Raw genomic sequence first — 6,591 nt, 5'->3', positions numbered from 1 at the left:
GGATGGCAGGCATTAATAACCTTCATAATACTTTGGCTGTCAAAAGGAGAGAGAATTTTAGAAGAATATGAGGTCCAGGGAAGTTTAGACTTCTTAAAATGTAATATGAGAACATTATTTTTTATGGTAATTTTAATGTTTTTTAAAGAAGTGTGAAATATTAAGAAGCAAGCAAGCATAATTGATATTACCAAGTTTTTAAAAAGATGATAGAGTATAGGAGCCAAATCACATAAAGACATTCATAGATAAGAGAACACCAAGTGTATTTACTTAACTGAAGAGGAGAAATGAGAAAGAGGATTATTATGGATCAAAATTATTTAAGAGTTTTGGTAGCAAGAGTTAAGAGAATGCATGATTAATGGTGTGTGTGTGTGTGTGTGTGTGTGTGTGTGTGTGTGTGTGTGTTTGTGTGTGTGTAAATACCACGAGTCAAGATGTGTATATAGAGAGAACTGAAAAGAGAGAGGTCAATATATATAGAGAGAAGACAAGAAAGAAGATACCTAGGGTTATTAGAATGATGTTGTATAGATGAAGTATTGGTAACAGAATAAAAGTGAGCATAGATTTTGAGTTGTAGAATCTTACATTGTATGTATCTGTATCATCTAGTTTCTTGGAAAGTACCTGATAAATAAAAGACACAACAAATGTTGACTACTTTTCTCTTCATTTCTCTATAGATTTTCTTATCATAAGCACTGTTCACACACCGTTCAATGTTACTATGTTTGAAGAAGCTCTCCTGTAGGGAGCTCTCTCTCTCTCTCTCTCTCTCTCTCTCTCTCTGTCTACCTACCTACGTACCTACATACCTACCCACTTGCACACACATATATACACATATGTATATATGTATTTATAGGTACATATGTATGTATATTATATATATGCATATATATACATTGTTTAATAAAATGCCAGATAGATCTCTCCCCACAGGAGAGTTTATATGTTTTAGCATGTGCACATGCTTTATATAACAAATACAAATACATTATATGTAACATATACTCATACACATTATATATAACATGTGTTTCACTAGATATGACTCTCAGAACCCCACATGATCATATTTCTCCTTTAATCTTAATCACCATCTCAAATCTTTCACTCATTTATTGAGACTCATAGCCCAGACACTTTTTTTTCCTATGTACTATGCAAAAGGGAAAGAAGAGGAATAAAAGAAATAAAGTAAGAGGGAAAGTCACATTTGATTAAGACTAGATATGAAAGTATAGAAAGGACAAAATTGTACAACACCAACATGGAAAGATAAAGAATAGTGATCATATGTGGAGACAGAAGACAAGAATATTTAGGTAAATAATGATAAAGGTAGCTCATGCTACGATGGAAAAAGAGGAAAGAGGGAACAGAACCCACCACCACCCATCATTATTAATCCAACAGTTGCAACTCATTTCGGACTTCAAGGGTGAAATAGGCAACAATAGAAGGATATGACGTAAAATTATTGTACAGAAGTAGCTACTTTGTGGTAGGTATTATTCTTGGTATTTTCAGTAAAAGAAAAAAGAGGAAGAATTTGATAAAAGTGACTACAGAGGTTTCCACATTCACAATACCTAAGATCTTTATTTCCTGTTTAATTTTAATTTTTTTTTTTTTTTTTTTTTGAGACGGAGTCTCGCTCTGTCGCCCAGGCTGGAGTGCAGTGGCCGGATCTCAGCTCACTGCAAGTTCCGCCTCCCGGGTTCACGCCATTCTCCTGCCTCAGCCTCCCGAGTAGCTGCGACTACAGGCGCCCGCCACCTCGCCCGGCTAGTTTTTTTGTATTTTTTTTAGTAGAGACGGGGTTTCACCATGTTAGCCATGATGGTCTCGATCTCCTGACCTCGTGATCCGCCCGTCTCGGCCTCCCAAAGTGCTGGGATTACAGGCTTGAGCCACCGCGCCCGGCCTTTCCTGTTTAATTTTAACTTCCCATTTTAAAATTTAAGTGACATTTAACAGCACAATTTAATATTTATACATAAATATAACTCATCCTTTATGTGGTTGCTAAATCTATATTCTTGTTCTTTGTTTAAAAAATGTAGAAAAAGGCATACAAATCATTGTATAATATGCTTTAAAAAGATGCAGGCTAGGTCAACATATTCCATATTTATAGGTGTAGCTACTCTTGTTTATGTTGCATTCAGTTTCCTGGAAGAAAGCAAGGTAATTGATTATGTTATTATTTAAATGAAATGTCAGTGAAAATAATAATTTAAAAACCAGTTTCACCACCCATACAATATTGTACATAAAAAGACAATCTAAGAAGAAATCAATATAATTGAGTAAAAAGACAAATCTCAGTTTCCAGCAACCATATAAATAGCACCTATTGCAAGCTACTTGCTATCATTAACTATAGTCCTATATACTTTGTAGTAGCCGAATAGGGAAGAAAGTATGCATACATAGGCTTAACTAATGGGAACATGTTTTTTCTCTTTTCTAAGGTAACATGACTTGTATGTTTCTTTCTAGCAGAGCCACATTTTTAAGGCAAATGAGTTTGAACCTAAGTATTGAAAGATACGTGAACTTTAAGAAGAGGAGAGTAAAATATATTCTAATATGGAGTGGTGAGAAAAATAGCATAAGCGTAAACCTTGGAGAAATTAACACTACTGAATAGGACTATGAGAATGTAATCTATTGTCACTAAACAAAAAACAGGATTAGAAAGGCATTTCATGGAGGAGAAGGGAAAGAAAAATTATAGTAGAAGTGCTTTAAGGAGACTGAAAATGTGATAGATTTATGGAGCTACATGTAATATTCGCATCTGTAAACACAAAGCTGATTGGCTATCATGAGCTAACACCTGTCAAATTCATTGAGGTTGTGCTAGAAGTCTCTACAAAATTTGCTTTAAAATTTAGCAAGCTTAAAGCTTTAGAATGTTATATGATAAATGACTGAGGTTTTGTTCCTTATGTAAGCCATCAAGCTAATGTACTCTGTTGAAATGGCATAGTGTCCATTGACATGATGCTGACTTTATTGTATCAAGAAAAAAATAAACTATAACATCGTCACATGGCTGCGGATGGCTTGAGAACAATAACCACAATGCTTTAGAAGATAAGAAAAAGTCGTTTCATGACATAAGCTAAAATCAGCACATTCTTCCAAGATAACTGGTTTAAAAATCAACAAGACTATGTGTACACTGGGGAGAAAAAGTTGGGTTACTAAACATGAGGTTTAGTGAATATGTTACAGACAATGAAATATAGATTATTGTTAAAGTTTAACTGGTAAAGTCTCATGTATTTTAAATCATGATGACTAAAGTCTAAGGAATAAATGTTTGCTGCAACTAAACTTATTGAGACTTTCTCATGAGACTTTATGTACACATCTAAGAAAACACACACACATAAATTATATGCGTTTATGCACTAAATATCTCAGTGGAATCAGAACAAATCAGTTAGGTTTACATATATTTCCTTCAGGATGCAAAAGTATGGACAGAATATTGAAAATTCTCACTTGGTTTTCAGGCTGCAGTGGTAGCAGATAAATGGCTATAAACTTTAGAGGAATATTTACAACTAAATAGTTCCCAGGGAAATAACACACTTGTGTAAATGTTTTTCTTTATTGTAGCTATTTTGTGTTGTATATAAAATATCCACAATTGTGGGTTCTTGGAAAAAATTCATAATTTGGGGAATTGAGTGGATTATATTACTGATTTTTAATGGAATCATTTATATAATTATATATACACAAATAACCTTTGAGTGTGAGATGAGTTGTTTCGCCTTTTCATATTACCTAGCATGCATATTAACAAGAGAAGGAAATGTCACATATGTCTGATTTATGTGTATATGTGCTATGATCTTTGGAAATGGGTACTGAGGCTGAGGCAGGAGAATTGCTTGAACCCGGGAGGTGGAAGTTGCAGTGAGCTGAGATTGCACCACACACTCCAGCCTGGGTGACAGAGTGAGACTCTATCTCAAAAAAAAAAATATATATATATATATATGAGACAGAGCCTCATATATATGTGTGTATACAGATGTATATATGCGTGTGTGTGTGTGTATATATATATTATATTGGAACAGGAATCAAAAGAAATTAAAGAATGTGTAAGCAAAAACTCAATTGTATGTAAGAAAAACCAATTCCCCCTGAGGAAGAGAAAGAGCTGAAGTCCTTTAAAAATTGACTGGCTGTTTTTCTGCGGTTAGTAAGCCTTATCTCTTCCTTTCCCAGCATTGTGAACACTCTGTTTCTTTAGCCGTGCAGCTACAAGATCACTAAACAGATAATCTCAAGTCGTAAAACATGTTGTTCCTTGAAAAGAAATAATGTAATGATTGTCTTAATTGAACAACTGTCTTTGTTTCTCGCTTCTGTAATATGTTTCCCCCTGCAGAAATCTTCCCCCACCCCATGAAATGCTGAAAAGGTATCTTGACTCTGTTTGGGGCTCAGTCCTTTGGATGGTAATCCAACTGGGTCGGTGCACCTAAATAATTAAATAATTCCTCCTCAACCCCTCTGTCTCTGATTCCTTCATTATCCCGCTGCAATATAGCTGAAGATCAGAGAAGAACGTTAATCTTCCTCATCCATTTGATCTATCCAATCAAAATTATGAGTTGATAATGGACTAAAATTGATGTAGTTTATTGGCCCAAGTAGAATATATTCTAATTATATCCTATTTTTTCCATAATTCATGCAGTTTAACAGAAATGGCAATATATGCAATGCTTTGAGGTAAATACCTGCTCTGCTGAGATGATTAATTTGATAACCAGCTTGGGGGAAGCCCTGAGGGGTAAGCTTACTCTGTTTTTACTCACTCTGCTGCTTCCTAATAACTAGTATTTGGAGCGCTGGATGTGACATGCATAGCCTGAGTAGCTGTGAATCACTGTGGCCAGCGTAGGTACAAACAGAACTGCAGAACCAATGAAGTGGAGAGGATGGAAGAGGGGAAGGGACTGATTTATGAGGGATCTGAGTCCAAATAGAAAATAAATTAGACATACACATTTAAGATGGATTTGGGTGTATTCTTTGTACATCTCCTGTGTCAACCCAATATTTTTTTACTTAACCTCTACACTACTTACTAGTGCATTAGAGTTGTTTCTCTTTATTTATAATCTACCAGATTCTGTCTCTATTGATTTTTACTTCATCTTTAAAATTCAATAAAATGAACACTAGAATTCCACATGGACATAGGTTGAGCTAGTTATTCATTGGAGGTTTGCCAAATTTGGATAACGCAATTCTATTTCCATATAATTTGTAATGTTTATTTTTTTCTACTTTTATCCAAACCCAATTCTGTAATCTCCCCTGTAGCAGGTTTGATAGATGACATACAATATTTTTTACCTAATTGTATATGTTTAACTAATTGTAATTACGGTGCCATCTTCATTCTGTGGACTTATTCTCCTCAGACGCTAACATTTTTTTGTGAGCAGAAAGACCTTTGCTTTTTAAAAAATGTTCTCGCCATTTTGTGAAGAGACGAAGACTGAGCGGTTGTATCCGCGTTGCCGATCTCGTCCAGCAGTCGGTTTCTCCACGCAGAATCCGGGAGTAGGAGACTCAGAATCGAATCTCTTCTCCCTCCCCCCTCCTGTGAGATTTCTTTGATCTTCAGCTACATTTTCAGCTTTGTGAGAAACCTTATCATCAAACACGATGGCCAGCAACGTTACCAACAAGTCAGATCCTCGTTCCATGAACTCCCGTGTGTTCATTGGGAATCTCAACACTCTTGTGGTCAAGAAATCTGATGTGGAGGCAATCTTTTCGAAGTACGGCAAAATTGTGGGCTGCTCTGTTCATAAGGGCTTTGCCTTCGTTCAATATGTTAATGAGAGAAATGCCCGGGCTGCTGTAGCAGGAGAGGATGGCAGAATGATTGCTGGCCAGGTTTTAGATATTAACCTGGCTGCAGAGCCAAAAGTGCACCGAGGAAAAGCAGGTGTGAGACGATCTGCAGCGGAGATGTACGGCTCCTCTTTTGGACTATGACTTTCAACGGGACTATTATGATAGGATGTACAGTTACCCCGCACGTGTACCTCCTCCTCCTCCTATTGCTCGGGCTGTAGTGCCCTCGAAACGTCAGCGTGTATCAGGAAACACCTCACGAAGGGGCAAAAGTGGCTTCAATTCTAAGAGTGGACAGCAGGGATCTTCCAAGTCTGGAAAGTTGAAAGGAGATGACCTTCAGGCCATTAAGAAGGAGTTGACCCAGATAAAACAAAAAGTAGATTCTCTCCTGGAAAACCTGGAAAAAATTGAAAAGGAACAGAGCAAACAAGCAGTAGAGATGAAGAACGGTAAGTCAGAAGAGGAGCAGAGCAGCAGCTCCGTGAAGAAAGATGAGACTAATGTGAAGATGGAGTCTGAGGGGGGTGCAGGTGACTCTGCTGAGGAGGGCGACCTACTGGATGATGATGATAATGACGATGGGGGGATGACCAGCTGGAGTTGATCAAGGATGATGAAAAAGAGGCTGAGGAAGGAGAGGATGACAGAGACAGCGCCAATGGCGAGGATGAC

General features: G+C 36.8%; 1 pseudogene across 1 annotated transcript; it reads left to right on the top strand.

Moving 5' to 3' along the window:
- Window positions 1–5,534: 5,534 nt before the first annotated feature.
- Window positions 5,535–6,523, top strand: LOC105511543 (annotated as a pseudogene). The gene has a single exon (XR_001001728.1). The product of XR_001001728.1 is annotated as a heterogeneous nuclear ribonucleoprotein C pseudogene (transcript).
- Window positions 6,524–6,591: the final 68 nt, after the last annotated feature.

This window comes from Colobus angolensis, unplaced genomic scaffold, assembly GCF_000951035.1.
Source record: "Colobus angolensis palliatus isolate OR3802 unplaced genomic scaffold, Cang.pa_1.0 Scaffold20, whole genome shotgun sequence".
In the NCBI taxonomy this organism is placed as follows: domain Eukaryota; kingdom Metazoa; phylum Chordata; class Mammalia; order Primates; family Cercopithecidae; genus Colobus; species Colobus angolensis.
This window is presented reverse-complemented; position numbering and strand designations above follow the sequence as displayed.